Consider the following 17,553-nt stretch of genomic DNA (forward strand, 5'->3'; position numbering starts at 1 on the left):
AGCATGTTAAGAAGAAAATATAGAATCCTTGTCATCACTATTCTGGTTTTCTGTGTTAAGACTGTTTTGGAGAAGAGGAAACAATAGTAAAAAAATGACAGCTACTCCCTACTTTGGAGCGGTACAGTCTCAACACTACTGTATAACTTCAATGAAGGTATACGTCAGCACAACCCTACTGAGACCACCTTTCAAGAGAGTGCATGTAATTTTTGCCCAGGCAGGCACATTATGTGACCCATGAGAGCAGCAAAATAACCAGACTGCACAACAGTGATGGGATAAAATCAGGCCAGCAGTAGGCATGGCAAGGATTGGCATGACATTGGGTCCCAGGATCAGTTTAATTTGGATCGTTCCAAACCTGTTCCATGGGAGTCGGCCAGTGTTGAACCTTGCTGTGGTGCAAAGCCAAGTAAACAAGGTCTCACAGGGAGACCAGGGAGCAGATTCTAGCTAGGCAGATACTGAACCCATGCTTGGATTTGCTGTGGTCAATTCTCCTCTCAGGCCCCTTATGGAGCCCCCCATATGCTATGTTGATCCTGGCCAGTGCCATTACTGCCCTCATGCAATGTTCTTCCGCGTATCAAAGGAAAGCCATAATTTCACTGAGAGAAAAGCGGAAAAACCCCAACCAAGTGACAATCGGGTTCAGAGAGAAAAAATCCTTTCTGGCCCTGTCAACCAGTGAGCCAAAATTGCTCAGTGAAGGCTCTAACCTCTCAGAGCCAAATGGCTGTGAGTTCCAGGGGAAGCAGCCTTATGTAGGCTTTCCCCTCCCCTCTTCAGCAAGGGCTCATGGGACAGCTTTTTCCTGTGAGCCCATCACACAGAGAAGATACTGGGCAAAGCCTTGCCCAGGATTTTGCTGTAATCTATGGTGCACAGTGCCACCGGGAATAGATGTCCCATGCTCATTGGGCAAGGAACAGGGCTTAAAACTGAATTCCAGTAGGTTCAGAATATCTCAAAAAATTCCATGAGTGAAACACATGTATTCATACAGAAATTAAAGGACTATATTTGGTGGTGGGGGAGACTCACTAAAAATAAAATGTGTGTGCAACAGGAAGGATCTGCTTATGCAAATGTAAGTAAACAACTCTTATAGATTGGTTATATTTTGTTTAAGGTAACGTATTTGAACACCTTACTGCTTTGATGCTGTTAATAAGAAAAGCTGTTATAGGAGCCTTGCAAATCCATTTAAATTGATTCTAATTAATGAATCAATCACTAGCCACTGACTGGAGTGAATAATTTGCTGCCGCAGGCCTCTAATTCCTACCTGAAAATCCACATTATAGTGATAAGTTGCTTCTTGGTCTAACACTGAACTGCGCTGCTTTTAAGTCAGATTTAGGATATTTTGTTCAAACAGCTAGGAAATCCAAGTCCCAGATTTATCAATTCAAAATTGCACGGGACTCAAATTACAGGAAGCAAAGAACTGGAGATAGGTTAGGTTCAACAACAATACAGTTCTGAATTTTTAACTTTAAGTATCTTTCATTAAGCATCTTCAGGATAACATGATCCTTTATGGCACCTGAAACAGAGTTATTTGTATATTATTTGATTATACATTTTATTGTTCAACACAAGTCTCATTAGAACTGTGACAAAACAGTGGCTGCTCCTTCAAGCTCTAATGCAACATTTGACTTTGGGCCCTGCCTGTATGCCATAGGCTAGCACGCACATTTTTCTCTGAATTAACGTTGGAAGAATGCTTCGCTCAAGTAGCTACAAAAACCACCACTACCCCAAAGAAATAAGTCTACATCCACAGTGAGAGTTTCCATTTCAAAATTTGAAAGGTGGGGCATAACTTCTCCAATAAGGAAATAATATTATTAAAAATAGCCTACTGCCTTTAGACCAGGAGTAGCCAATGTGATGCCTAGCTGATGTACCTTGCAGCTTTACCACCCACAGGTGGCCATATTTTGCCTCTACTTCCAGTCTTTGCTATTATTACCTCTTACCTGTTTCAGAGCACCTCTTTCCATCCTCCTCCATCACTGGACATGCTGGCTGGGAGTGATGGAGATTGAGCCCTGAAGCATCTGGACAGCCACAGGGTAGCCACCTCTGCTTTAGAGCACCATATATTTTCAGCAGTTTAACTATTTCCAAATCAGTGCATTGTTTTAAGATTTCTCTATGGTAACTATCAGGCCGATACACAAAGCACGGTGCCAAAGTGTGGTCCCTAATCAATCTCAAAGCCATTATACTGCCATATTTGTTTTGGCACAGAAATGTTCAGGTTGGATAGGAATAGCAGCAAAAATAATGGGAAAGCTAATTACTTTTTTGGTTGTTGTTTCTGTTTAAGTCAATACTATCAGAGAAGTACGTTTTGCAGACAGTGCAAGGGATTAAAATTAGGGCTAATTTTGACTTTACATAATGAACACAGTTGAATAACATCCATTTAAACAGTAAAAACTAAAACTGAACACTATACGCTACACTGTGGTTCACATTCAGAAATAGGTTATGTAGTCAGAATGGCCTTGGTTATGTAGAACCAACCAGCTTTCATTGCAAGAGACAAGCCAGGAAGGTTGATGAGGAAGCAGAATATGACTTCTTTTGTTTTACTTCTTCCAAGGTTTCTCTCTTCTCTCCAGCCACTATTCTTGACTTCTGTATCTTTGCTGCCAATTTTTTTTTAATTAAAAGAAAAAACTAAAGGGGGGGGGCTGAATGTAGCAGTTTTGGAAAAAGCTGCAAGTACGTTCATGAGTTCATGAATGTCATGTCACTCATTTTTACATCCTGAATGTTTACGGTTGAAAAATCCAGATAGCAGTTCTGATTCATTCTTGCATATGCCAAGGTATCCAGACATCCAAAATCAAGACCACAGATTATAAACAGCTTCAGCAAATTGAGTCAAGTGCCTTTGTTCCTCTGATGTACATCTTCCTATTGCTTACAAAAGCACCATACACTAACCACTAACGCTGTTATAGCCAGCACTAGGAAAGGAAGTTATTCAAGTCTGGATTTCCTGCTTATGGATGTAGCCAAGAACTGAGAAGCTTGTAGTGGTTTCAGGAACTGAGTCATCTAATGATTCATGGATAAGATACTGATTTTAATATGTGCCTAATCACAAGACTAAAAAAACTTGACAACCAGCCTAGATGAGGTTTAATTTCTGGCTTAAAGCAGAACAAATCTGTATTATGGCTGGGGTAGGAAGAGACCCCAAACATTACAACTCATCATCACTTTCAACTTCTTTTTAAAATGTTTTATTTCCCTTTGTATTCTAAAAGGCTTTTAAAGCATAAAAAGGAGAGGGGGGGGAAGCTTCTAAGACAAGACCTATCCTGACTTACAAGAAACAAATGACAGGTGGGATATGCTATTGTGGCTTTTAGAAACCGATATCCATATTTTAATCAACAAAATCCACTAGTGTATTGCTCTTACCAATCCACAAGATTCATGTAACTAATGGGGGTTGAGCTAGTGGAAACCAACTAGGAGAAGTTCCATTTCCACGGCTGATCAGCATGAAAGCAGAAGCTGGCACACACAATACCTGCCTGAGTACAGGAACTTGTACTCTTGAAAGCAGAGACGTTTCCAAGCTCAAATACGGAATTCATAACTAGCCACCACTTTGTAGGTCTGAAATGTTTTGGTTGTGGGGGAAGGGTATATATAGTAACCTAAACTGCAGGCTGCCTACCTAAGCCGACGTTTGAGAAGGAAAAGTGAGTTTTCATCTGTGGAAAAATACTGGCAACCCCCCCCCCACCTCCCATTTCTGAAAAGGAGGCTCAGATGCCACAGTACAGTAACTCTGGAAAAGGAAAACCGTTGTGGGAGGCCCCGTGATTTTAGGATGCGTGTTTTACCAGCGTGTTTAAAAAGAAACAAAGAAAGTGTAGCATGCTTTTTTTTAAAAAAAAAGTAAAACAGTTGACAAGAAAAGGCCAAAGTGCACTCTGTGGCTGGCAGTCATTTTATGGCTTTAGTCCTACAGCAGATTTACTTAGATGACGTCAGTGGCTCCAATCCAGCTTTTTCTTTGGTAGCATTTACCACTTGCCTCTTGAAGCCTCCACTGTGCTACAGAGCAGCAGACCATAATCAAAATTCCCTTTGTGAAATAGAGTTTACCTCAGGGCACACAGGCCTAGCTAGCTGAATTGAAGGCTCTTCACCCTGCACTTCATGCCTAGAAATAAATAGCCTACAATACTGTACTTTGCCTCAGTACAGAAGACCCATTAAAAGCAGGCTGATACCTTTTTCAAAGGTTTTTTCCCCCTTTTTCTTTTGGTCTGCTCCAAAAATCTCACAGGCCAGAGTATTACTTAATATTCCAGACCTATCACATATCATGATAATACTTTGCAGGCTATTAGGGCCTCATTTAGAATGGGAAATGCTTGTACTTTATGGAAGGTTTTCCATACATACAGTTCTAAAACATGTGCCAAACAGTGGTAGATACTGTGGTAGTCAGTTCCTTTCAGTAGGAGGGCAGTTTGAGTTAGACCCTTTGCATGGCTGCTGGGATTTGCCAGCCCAAGGGCAAGATGGAATGCTGCTTTCCTACAAACCTTGTTCAAAAATTGATAGGCTTCCCCCAGAATATGTACTCCTTCATTCTCTTCCACGGTAGATATTACTATCCTCATTTCTTGTTGACCATAATGATGATTTAGCTACCCCTGCACTGATGTTAACTATGGTCATGCTAACTGATTACCTCTGAACCAGGGCTTCAGACCTACTTCAAATTTAAAGTTTCAAATTCAGAAGATGGAAGCCCCAGTTAGCAAGAAATGTGGCTGATAATACAATATTGCCAGGCATCTGCCAAAGACCCACATCTCACTGGGGCAAACTGACAAGAGCCCTCTGGACCCTTATGCAATGAGCAGATCGACTCTTTGAGGGAAAGGAGCCTGTGGAGGTTGTCTTGCCCAAGGATCTTCCAAAACCTGGAGACCCTGATGCAAATGGGGCTATCTAAAATAACACTTTCATGAGCTCCATTAACGAGAGAGGCTACCACTGGATTGATCCCATGTTGCACTTCCCCTGAACACCCAATGCTCAACATTTAATTGCCATATGTTCAGCAGAAGCATGTTCGGTCTTCTACACACATACAGATGTGCGTGTGTAAAGCCCCTACATACTTCTGCTGAAAATGTGGCTGGTTGGGTTGGGCACACCAGTATTTGGAGGTGTAGCTCACAAACATCACATATTTTGCAGGGTCAAGGCTGACAAGGAAGTGAAAAATTGCTCTGGAGAAGGAATGGCAACTGCAGGCTACCTCTTAATTGGGAAGCCAAGGTCTGCGAGATCCAGCGTTGCATTTCCCCCAGGCTATACAAAACCTCAATTCTGTTCTTTGTCTGCCACAATCTCTCAACTGGACAACCTGCACTCTTCCCAGCATGAAGCAACTGTGACACTCCCAATCTTTATGACCAGGCACACCTCTATCCCCAGGTAAGGTCTTTTCAGTGCTAGATAGTATTGGTTATGTTTTTGCTATGCAGAAGACTGGGAAGCCTATATGCTACACACAGGCTAGGAAGGAAGGCTCGCTGAAATCAAAGAGACTAGGGCTGGACTGTTTCCGTATATTCTGAAAGTATGAAAAGGATCAGTAGCTGAAGGAGGGGCAAAGTTACTGAAAATAATCCAAGTACGTTTAGGACTATAAGAAGTGTCCTGCTTTATGAGACCAAATGCTTAGGTTATTTTGCATGCTGTTTCCCAGGATGGGCAGATGATCATCAGAAGCTTAAAATCAGGACACAGGGCTAAAAACCATCTTCCTCTGTTGCTTTCAGGTGACTTATCTTTGAGAATGTTGACTCGGGACATGGAGGTACTATACAATCATCAATGGATGATTGTAGCCATTGGGATCCTTATCCTCTATGGATCTGTCTAATCCCCTTTTTAAAGTCATCCTGGTTGGTGGCCATTGCTACATCAAGAAGCAATGTAGAGCAAATTTGAATTCAATGAAGTTCTGTTTTGTCTATCCTCAATCTCTCACCCTTCGGCATTACTAGATGACCTTAGGTTCCAGTATGAGAAAATGAAAACAGTCTCTAGCCACTTTCTCCACATTACACATTATACATCTGCATCTCTCTCACACACGTGCGTGCGCGTGCGCACACACACACACACAACACACACCTCCAGCTAGTGTTCCCAGTTGAACTGTTCTGTCACCTTTTTGACAGTACCAGCAGCATGTTTCCATTTCTTGTTCAGGAGGAGCCTATCCCTTCTGTACAGACCTCCCTTGTCCCAAAACATCCCTAGTGCCTAAATCCAAACTCTTCCTCCTGATACCACCATCTAATCCATGCTGAAACCCCTTAGCTCCACCTGATCAAAAACAGCAAAGTAAGAGATGTTAATATACAAGTGGCACATAGAAATTGTCCTTCCAACTACTTTCAGGATGGAAAAACAAAAGCAAAGAGCATTCCTAAAAGCAATCACGACCAAACAAAATATATTTCTCACCAACATTCTAAAATGCTTTCTAACATTGCCAGTCCCAAATTATTCTCAGTTAAAATAACAGTCCAAAATTAGTTTTAAAATGCTTGTTGCTTTTTGGGGAAGATAAGACTCTTCTATGGCCAGATGCATACACCATGCCTGCAGGTGACCCAGTTTCCTCCAATTCATTGAATACACAAGATATGCTAAAACTATTCAGAAAATGAGACCTAAGCTGGCAGAGACCTAGTGCATATCCTTAAACAAAAATACTGCCAATCTGCCCTGGTCATCATCAACACTGTGAAGCATACTGAAGAAATGTTGGGACTTGAAATCAATGGTTAAGGTGGTTTGAAAAGAAAGAATATGGTGGCACTAAACAAGGACACTGCTTAGAGAAATGCCCTCAAGCATGTAGAATAAGACAAGCTAAGCAAAGAAAACAGAAGAGGGTATATAACTTTAAACAAGAATGGTGTTGGGATGAAGGGGCCAAGGGAAAGGCCCCCTGAGGCAATGAATGTTTCGCAAGGTCAGAGGGCAACATAGAAGGATTCTATCCCAAGGCCATTTAATGAATGTGAATGAAAGACTATTACAACTGATACTTTCTGCTACACAATACAGAATAGGCAATGGTGGGGCTTCTACCACATTCTGGGTCTGCTGAGAATTTACTGTATTCTTTGAAAGACCCATATCAAATAAGATTAAGGTAAAATTAAGGATAAGATGTATTAGATTTTATTACAGTGCATTAATCATATTTGAACCCTGAATCAATAAATAAGATGACGCTAATTTTCTTTTTCCAGAATTTTTTGAAGATCCCATTCATCCCATTGATTTGATTTAGCCTGTTTGTTTAGGCTGCAGACTTATGGAGTGGGCAACTTCCTTTGCCAGCCCTAAATAAATATTTTATTTACTGAGATATTTCTATACCACCTTTCATACACAACAAGGTGCTCTACAAAAAACAGAAGCACAACAACATAACCAATTCAGAATAAAATAATAGCTACTAGGGTCAACGGCAGATAGTTAAAAGAAACCAACTGGAAATAAAGGCCAGAAATGATGATGATGATGATGATGATGATGATGATCCTGCCCATCTGGCTGGGTTTCCCCAGCCACTCTGGGTGGCTTACAAGATATCTAAAAACATAATAAAAACAACAATTCTTAAAAACTTCCCTAAACAGGGCTGCCTTCTGATGTCTTCTAAAAATCAGATAGTTGTTTGTTTCCTTGACATCTGGAGGGAGGAGTTCCACAGGGAGGGCGCCACTGCCAAAAAGGCCTCAGAGCCATGTATTTTCAGCATACATAAATGTAGGAAGCTGCCTCAGTTCTGAGGGGAGACAGTGCCACTGAAAAGACGCTCCCCGCCTGGCCGCCTCTAAGCAAATCACTGAAGCTGATGCCACAATATGTCTCAGATGCAAACCTCTCTCAGCATCTTCATACATTCAGGTGAAAGGGGCTTTTAAAAATTATGCTTTCCACAGACGAAAAAGTAAACTACAAATGCAAATCATGACCAAACATTTAGAAATTATGAAGCTGGACATAGGGAAAGCATCACAGGTTTTAAAACCGACTCCCAAGTTTGGTAGGTAGCCATACGACAGTTTAGCACCTAAGCTACACTCTAGAATAAAGGTAAAGGTAAGGGTACCCCTGCCCGTACGGGCCAGTCTTGACAGACTCTGGGGTTGTGCGCCCATCTCACTTAAGAGGCCAGGGGCCAGCGCTGTCCGGAGACACTTCCGGGTCACGTGGCCAGCCGTTTACCTTCCCGCTGGTAAGCGGTCCCTATTTATCTACTTGCACCCGGAGGTGCTTTCGAACTGCTAGGTTGGCAGGCGCTGGGACCGAGCAGCGGGAGCGCACCCCGCCGCAGGGATTCGAACCGCCGACCTTTCGATCGGCAAGTCCTAGGCGCTGAGGCTTTAACCCACAGCGCCACCTGCGTCCCACACTCTAGAATAGTGGTACCCAAACTGTTTCTTTTTCCATGAACCACCTGAAAACTGCTAACAGTCTTGGCTGACCACTTACGACTTTCCTACCTGTTGCAGGAAGTGGAATATGCTATGCTAGAGGCTGCATGACATTTAATTGTATTTTATTGGTTCTTTTATTTCTTACATCTTGTTATTTTATTGTATCCCATATAATTCAAATTGCAATACAATAAAAGAAAAAAAAAGAATCAATGAATATACAATTAAAAATCAATATGAACGTTGCCATTCATCACCCAACTTCAGCTATAAATCCACAGACATTTCGCAGGCTGCCTTAATGAAGCTGATGGACCATTGGTGCGAAACCCTGCTCTTTGATACATTGACGCACCCTTCAAAATGTTTACTTCAGAATTGTTTTTGAAGAATACGATCCACTCACTAACACCAGAAGGATGAAGGCTTGAGGCAAACCACATCACTGTCATGAGAGTCAAAAGAATTCAAGGACTGCAAAAAATTCAGAAAGAATTCCAGAATGCTTTGGACCATGCCCTATGTTCTTTGAGCTTTACAACTAATCCACAGTTTCTATTTCTTATTTTCATGACCACTTGCCTGTAGAAGGGACAGACCAGCGAGAATCTGCGATAAAAACGAAAGGGCTAGAAAGTTTGCAAACAGTTATGCTGCAAGATATTTGTAATATGCAACATCACTGTTCACATGCAGGGATGGACCAAAAAAACAAAAAAGGGGGTTGGGAGAGAGAGATTCCACTGAAAGGATAACTGGCTAAAGGAATATTGGACACCTGAATGAGTGGAGCCTGTAGCTGCTGGTGATTCAAACACGAAGCATATCAAAATGCTCTCAATAAGCTAAACTAGCAGATAGCTTATCTGAAGCATATACTAGCCATATGGTGCCACAACTTCTGTTGCCTGTTGCTAGCATAACAATAGGCTACTGCAGACTTCTACTGGAAGCACTATTTGACAAACTGTCAACAGCATTCCCTCCCCCCAAGAGCTCTGGGGCAATGGCGTGCATGTCTATTTGCATTAATAAAAAAAAAAACAGGTGAACAAAGAGTAAACCAGATGTCAACTTTAGAAATCGAGCTGTCTGGTTTAGGAGAGTTAACAGAGGCAGACAAACTGCTAGAGCTCAAAGCTAGACAATGAGCTTCTCTCAAAACACTCTGGCCTAGGGGAGTGGCTATTTAAAACACTTGGCTTCTTTTATTTCAGCACTGTGGAAGTGAATTCTGCTCTTAAGTGCTGGCTCAAATGAAGTCATTTTGTTTCACTGGGGGTTTCTTTGCATTTCAGCAATGTGAGTGTGCACTGTAGCGAAGAATGAAAATGCATGATTTTTATTTTTTTGAAATGACTTTTCACTTTTAAGCATGAAATCCAATACATTAACCAACTTAATGCTTTGATTCTGTACAATACAGACAAATCCTGTGAACAGTTCGTTTAAGTTTAAACAAAATGGAAGTTATTATCCTCTTGTGCAAGAACTTTTGAACACTAGGCTGAATTGGAATTTACAACCCTGTCTAATGCCATAAAGGCAAGGTGTGAATAGTGATAGATAAGAATGATTTACAGTTGGGCTTTTATAAAACTGACAGATTCACATCTGGTTTACATTGCAGAATCCTACAGATCCTTTTTCATGCTGCAATTATTTCTGTTCCCTCTTATGTTTTTCCTAAAAGCATCTCAAAAACATTGACAAAACACATATTAATATCCAGAATAGTGGTCCATGGTGTTTAACTGAATGTTATTATCTGGATTTTGTGTTATTTATTTCACAATGAAATCTAATAAACTAAGTGCAATGTACTGGGGGGGGGGCGTGAAAGAGAGACGTACACCCCAACACAGTCAAATACAGATAAATTAATAGATCTCTCTGTAGCAATATGAAAAGTCAAAAACATAAAATCTGAAAATGTATTTTCCTATAGAACTGAATATATATAACATTTTTGGGTTATCTTTTAGGATTCCTTTCAAGTTAAGTTGAGAATGCACCTTGAACTCCTTCCAAAAAAACAGTACTGCACTGAATTATGATAATTAGAAGACTGTGTACATAAAAAAGGCAGTGCAATTGATGCATACTTTGGAAGAAAAAAATCTTGCTGCACAGAATATAAGTTCAATATGTTCTCACATAATTAACATTTCCCATAATTAGCAGCAGTTTTCAGTTTATGTCCCAATAAAAGTAATAGCATCCATTATCGTTTTAGATTCCCAACCAATGGCATTGTAATTGCTTTAAAAACCATGTTTAACTTTTGCTCCCGATAGCACTTTTGAGATACCAGCTTTTTCCTCTCAAAAATTATGCATCAGTTTGGAAACTCATCAGGCAGTTGTGTATCAATGGCTAGAACAAATCAAAGACATGGGGAAAGCTAGAACTCTATGGAGGCAACTTGGATCAGTAAAACAGGGCGTAGAAACAACACTCACATTGTCAAAAGAAGCAAAGAAGAAAAAGGCAAGGAAATAAAAGAATATTAACAGATGTTACTGATTTCATTTGGCCGCCTTTAAGCAAATATTGCCATCATTTTAAGGGAATGCTGAAGATTTGGTTTGTCACAAGTCACTTCTCTTCCCTCCCCGCTTGAAATTGTTCCTCAAACCCACCTTCTCTAAAAAGTTTTTCCCTTGCCACTTAGGCCCCTTCTTCTGTTGATTTTTAAAAATACCTTAAGTACACATAGCTGCAGTTGACCATATTTATCCCTTGTTATTATTTTTGTCCTTCTCTGTGTGGTATCCCCCACTACTGTAAGTGCCTGGGAGCAGAGGTCTGGCTTTTTTTTACTTGTGCTAAACCGTGTAACACACCATGTGTTTAATGAAACTATTTAAACAAATAACTTTCTGCTCAATCATCTCAAGCTATAAAGTAGGGAAGTACCCTCTTACAATATGGAGGGTGCTTTTTTTTAAAAAAAAAAAATCCTCTCAGCATGCAAAAATTTCCAAAGAAAAAGGTACAACAACAAATAAAATGCACCATAAAGTACCAGTATGTCTTGTGATCCTTAAGCCCTTTTTTGCCATTAAGCTTTGGGACAGTAAACCTTCAAGAGTAGACCTGTTCTAACACCTAGGATTACTATTTTTATATATAGAACTGAAATCTTAAATTCTTCCACCAAAATTAAGAGGATTTAATAACACCACTACGGCCAGATATTCCTCTCTTTTAAGTCTTCAGACTCCAAACAGCATTATAAAATTTTATTGAGAGATTTAATGTTTGGCTTGTTTTATATTTTAAATACTGTGTTTGCTTTCTGACCTTGGGTTCACCCGAAGTAGGTGGGATATATGTTTAAAAATAAAAAAAGAGTTTCTAGTAGCCCTATCCTAAATCCTGCAGCATTTGCAAATCAGTGTCAGGATGAGGCTTCACAAATGGTTACATCAGTCCAGCATCACAAGCTATGGATGTTACACAATCCATGTAGGGATATTATACACAGCTAGAGAAGCTCAAGTGCCTCAGAGTGTGTATGGGCCACGAAAACACAGGAAGTTGCACTCATTATAATCCCAGATTATGAACTCCACAATCATAAAAACACAAGAATGAGACTACTCTGGAAACTGATGCCACTCTGTACGTCATACGACATGTTATACAACAATCTAATAATAATAGTAGTAGTAGTTGGTTGTTATTTTACTGCTCTTCTGCCTTGTCTGCCCCAAGCATTGGCAGGAGAAAATAGAAAAGAAAGACTCTCAAGGGAGCTTCATGAAAAAAAGGTGCTGTTAAAAGTATTTATTAATACTTTTGCCCACTATCAAATAGAGATTCCACATACAGAAGCACATTTCCTTAATGCACACATACATCTGAATACATAACTCCATTTGAGTTGTGATGCTCTCTGGACCACCGTGAACAGACAAGATGAGACTTTTTATGTGGATGGGAGGACCTGCAGATCCAGAGCAGGATTGAGATCTTGATATCTAAAGATGAGGATTCAGTAAGGACTAGTACCATTAATGCTTTTGTCGGTAGTGCAATTGTCACATTTCTAAACATAACACAGCTAGTGATTTTCACAGTATACAATGTTAGTTTAAACTGAAATCAACATACAAGGCACTGCCTTTCCCTAGTTACCTCATTTACTGCCCAATGCTAGCCATGTCTACTCACAAGTAAGTCCTACTGAATTCGATGGGGCTTACTCTCAGGTAAGTGGAGTTTGGAATGCAACCTACTCCCAAGTATCAAGTCCAGTAAGAGTTTTCAAGTCTAGCAATACAAGACCCAAACTTTCAGATTCTCTCTCACATAGAAGGTTTCATTCCAAAATAGTAAATAGCAATAATTCAGTTTCAATGCATAATTGAGTACTGTATCTGTAACAACACACACATGCCAATAAAAGCCCAAGAGACTTTATCTGCTGTGTGTGTCTCTTTAAGAAACATCCCCCCCCCCTTTGCTGTTCCTGTAACAGTGCCATAAATCTTTTTATAAATCAATGGACCTACAAAATCTAGGAAATAATTTCTGTTCAAATTTGTGCCCTGTAGTACTTTATGGACAGTGTAATGTTTTCCAAGTTGCATAACCAGGTGATAATATATAAGCATTGCTTACACTTCAATTACATATTTAGGGAAATGTTTTAGTTAAAACAACGATGTAAACGACGTTCTTCTGTTATATCATTTTCCGACAAACAGTATAAAACAATCTCATGTACATAAACATATTAAGTATTAAATCAGCAAAGTTTTGATCACATGACTACGCATGCACATACCATTTTAACACGAGCGCCCTGATGCAACAAATCTTTAAATCCTGAACTAATGAAGTAGCTTTAGGAAACTAGGCAGCAAGTTCTACTATTTCAAGTGCAATAAAAAATGCATTATTATATTAGAAAGATCACTGGTTTAAAGTGTGAGCACATATGCTGCATCTTGTATGTGTTTTGGGGAGGGGGGGAAATACACAGTTTAAGAGATTATTCCTTACTGTCACAAACAATCCAAGCAAAACTCTGAATTATGGAAATGAGCCCCAAATCAGGTTTTTTCACAGTAAGTACAGACTACACAGCCATCTTACTGCTAAAGGGTATGGATTCACAACTACATTTTGCTACAAAACAAAAAGGGTACTTTTACCCTTCAAGGATCTCATCATAAGAGGTCTTTGCATTCTGGCCCTCCTATACACTTAAGCAGTCACATTTAACACTTCATTGTTATTGAATAACTGGGATATCGATTGTACCCTTTTGCTGTGTTGAAGCCTGAGAATTTTTAAAGTAGGGTTGCTGATCTCTGGAATTACATCTTCTACAGTTTGGGACTTTCTGCCTTCAAAATAGCTGAGCTTAACTTTCATTATCAAGGGAAAGCACCACAAAAAGTCTAGATTGCTTCCTAGACCTAGATCATCATCCAAGCAAGAGAGAGAAAGAAATCGACTTTCAAAGTATTAAAGTAGCTTTCCAGTCACACATACATTCTTCAAACACCAAAACCCTTCCAGCTGGAATTCACTAAGGACCCAGATCTCACTTGTGCTAGGACTGTTCTTTTCCACTGTTTACTAAACTTCCCTAAAAGCAGATACGATTCAACTAAAAAGCCCACATAAAACCAACATTTCACTCGAGTCTCCTCCTTGTGATAAGTTTAGTGGATGCATTCCAGGTTTTGGTACTGCATACAAAACGAAGGCATATCAAACATGTATCAAACATACTTTTCATATTTTCAGCAGCACTAGGCATCTAAAACTATTTGTGAACACTAGGCAAATTTAACAATGAGGTACACTACTGTCTCATTAATACTTTAATGTCATTCCGCATAAAGAAAAACATAAAAGCCATTACAATGGTCAAAATAGGGTGCTAATCAATACACCAGATATTTGATCTTCCTGGATGCATCTAAAATATTTAATGCAATTAGTGCCTCCAAGCTATAAATTATATTGTCAACAAATCAGCACAGAAAACGAATTGTGAAAGCTTGTCTAACTGCCAACAGAATTTCCTTAAAATAAAAAAAGATAATACCCTTGAATCAGCTCTAAAATTCAGATAGGCCTGAAGAGCTTTCTGTTCACCTTTTGAAGTGTTATGAATTCCCAACATTCCATTTGAAAAATATGTGGCGCATGCATATATAGAGGCAGCCTCTGGAATAAGGCAATGTAACATTGCCCTCTGAATTATCTGAAATCTCCTTAGCATGCACCATCAATACAGTCTAATGTCCTTGCAGTGGTATTTCCCAACTATTTATAGAGATGGCAAAACACTATGTACCCAAGGGCAGCCATTCCAAATTTAGGATTTATTAAAAAACAAAAAAAGTTGCATGATATAAGAGCATGTCTCCAGTTACTATTTGTGTTCCCATTGCATTGTACATAATTATCCTTCCCTTTAAGCAAATTCAAGCTGCCATAAGATTTACACATCAATATAAAATCTATATTAAATTCAGAAAATGCAGTCATTATTTTTTTTAAAAAAAACCACGCTTGATACTTATATGTATGTATCTCAGAAAACTACAGCTAAGGGTGCTATCTTTCCTTTTTTTATCAGCAAAGGGAATAAAATGCTAAGTGCTCCTGATAAGGAGTTTTAGCAGAGCTACTTTTTTTTTATTGGCCACCTTAAATCAGAATTTACATGTATAATATTTTAAAGTCACCCCGTGCAAATGAAGTGTGATCTAGGAAATGTTTTAGAAGATTTCCATATTTTACATCACTAGCAGCCATTTACAATGAGAAAATAAAGAACATACCTGCTCGCTAACTTTTGAAACATTTATTGAGGTCACTTTTCATTTCCCCAAATCAAAAACAGATACTTGCTTCTAATCGTTTAACGACTCTCCTGAGAAACACAGGTGGCTGGTATTTCATTGTTTCATAAATATTTTTATACAGTGACACCAATGAGCATTAAATAAATCCATTAAATCAAGTCCAGGGTTGTGTGTGCTTTCTTCCACCCCAACACCCCTTCGAATCTGAGTTTTACTCTTGGAGTAACACAGTGTATCTCTCTCTCTCTCTCTCTCTCTCTCTCTCTGTGCCTTCTTGTGTTTTGTTTTGGATTGTGATAAACTAATTTCCCACCAAGACTAAGTGGACTTCCTTTCTTTGAAAGTGTGAATTCTGTGAACAAAGACTACTTTCTGCCCTCTGGGAAGCAGCTCCATTAATGTGTAAAGAGGGGATGTGCAAGATCCCTTTAAAAAGGTTAAGGGAAAATAAATAATCCTAGGGTTCCTACCGAAAGGAAGTTTTCCAGGGACAATATCCGCGTTTTGTTGGAACTGCGACTTTGTCTTTTTTGGATACAATGTTTCTGCTGACTCCGGAAAATTTTCCACTTGAATGTGCAATTAACCAGCAGTGGCAGCAGCAGCAGCAGCAGCAGCTCTGGAGAAAGCAAAGAAGCAGCAAAAGAGAACATTCCTTCTTTCATCTTTAAGAGGGAAAAGAAATTAAAAAGGGAAGAAGGGGCGGGAGAGAGAAAAGCAAAAAGCAAAAACTCAAAGCTCTTAAAAGCCAGCCAAATCTCAGATCCAGCTACTTTTCCAAAGCTCGGCACTAGGGAGAGAAACTCGAGGGATAGGATCAATTTACTTTGCAAGGCCTGATCTGCTCCCAACTTTTTCCTTCTTGGCGAAAAATGTGAAAAATGCCAAAGATTTGTCTGTGTGTGCGCGCGCGAAAGAGTGAGTGTGTGTGTGTTTGAGGGCGCGAGCGCGCGCGCGCGCCCCAGGCTGCAAAGCAGTGACTCAGGCAACTAAATGAAAGCAGCAACAGCAAGAAGGAGCAGAGCGAGAGAGGGAGAGGAACGGCCGCCTGTTGCAGCTCTGCCTGAAAACCCCCCAAAGCAGCCAAAACTCCACTCAGAAACAACTCCCTCCACCTCCCAAGGCGACTTTCCGGATTTCGTTTTATTTTGCCCCCCCCCCCCTCACATTTCCCAGGTCACCTGCAGAGATTGAGAAGAGAGGAGGAGGAGGAGGAGGAGGGGGTCGTGAAGGAACGAAAGAGGGACGATCGGCATGATTCTCCCAAGTAAATAACAGAGGACAAGCCCCCCCCCCCGCTCCTCTCCTTGCCACACAAAGCAACGCGAAATCTGCAGGGAAGCAGCCAGCTCCCTCCAGCCCCCACGCGCCCCAACAAACAGCCAGACACAGACCCGCACAAAACTTACCTCCACTCCACTCCCCACCTTTGCAAACACCACCAGCCTTTTGCAATTCAATTGCAAACTTCTTCCAGCTTTCCCCTGGGGACTTGGCTTGCTTAATTTCCAAGCCTTGGTGTTGTTTGGTAATTTTTTTTGGGGGGGGGTTTAATTTTTTTAATTTTTTTTTTTTTTTTTGCTTGTTGTTGCTATTATTGTTGTGGTGGTTATTTGGAAAAAGAGAGAGAAATCTCTTAGTGTGTGTGTGTGTGCGTGCGTGTGTGTGTGTGTGTGTTTGGGCTCTACAAGCTTGTTGGCTTGCGGGATTATTGCAAGCCCTTGCCAGTGCTTCGTGACTGCCCCCAGACCGGTGGCGGGCAGGGCGGGCTGGGCTTTCGAAACGGGCTTGTGCGGCGCGAGCGATGCTAAGAATGTTCGGAATGAGAAGAGGAATGAAATGAACGCGAGGAGCGGACTCTCGACAGCGGAGGCGGAGCCACGGGCCGCGACAGCCCGGGGAGGCGGAGGGGAGGAGCCACCGAGCAGCTGGTGACCTCATTGGAAAGTCCGGGGAGGAGGAAGCCGGAGAGGGGAGGGGAGGAGTTTCTGGGGAGAGGGAGGGAGAGATCAGATCGCGCGGGGAGGGGCGGGGGGAAGAGGTCACCGAGAGCCACCTGAGCATCAGCCGGAGGGCAAGAGCGCGGCGCTGAAATGGGATCCTCTGCTCACATGCCGAGGCACAATCGGGAAGGCGGAGCGTGGCTGGCTTGGCGCACCGAGAGAGGGGGAAGAGGGAGAGGA

The 17,553-nt window shown here is 40.9% G+C and overlaps 1 protein-coding gene across 8 annotated transcripts in view; it reads right to left on the reverse strand.

Annotated features, from left to right (window-relative positions):
- Nucleotides 1-17,202, reverse strand: part of TEAD1 (TEA domain transcription factor 1) — a 177,264-nt gene extending 160,062 nt beyond the window's left edge. For 3 of the 8 annotated variants that reach the window (XM_079966642.1, XM_079966641.1, XM_079966640.1), the window contains exons 1-2: nucleotides 16,780-17,201; nucleotides 15,841-15,989 (exon numbers count right to left, since the gene is read on the reverse strand). The gene's annotated coding sequence lies outside the window, so the exon portion shown is untranslated. Of the gene's footprint in view, nucleotides 1-14,654; nucleotides 14,754-15,346; nucleotides 15,558-15,840; nucleotides 15,990-16,551; nucleotides 16,573-16,779 lie in introns of those variants that run through there. The other 5 variants (XM_079966635.1, XM_079966636.1, XM_079966639.1 and 2 more) reach the window with 5 other exon arrangements.
- Nucleotides 17,203-17,553: the final 351 nt, after the last annotated feature.

This window comes from Podarcis cretensis (genome assembly GCF_951804945.1).
Source record: "Podarcis cretensis genome assembly, chromosome: 1".
NCBI lineage: Eukaryota > Metazoa > Chordata > Lepidosauria > Squamata > Lacertidae > Podarcis > Podarcis cretensis.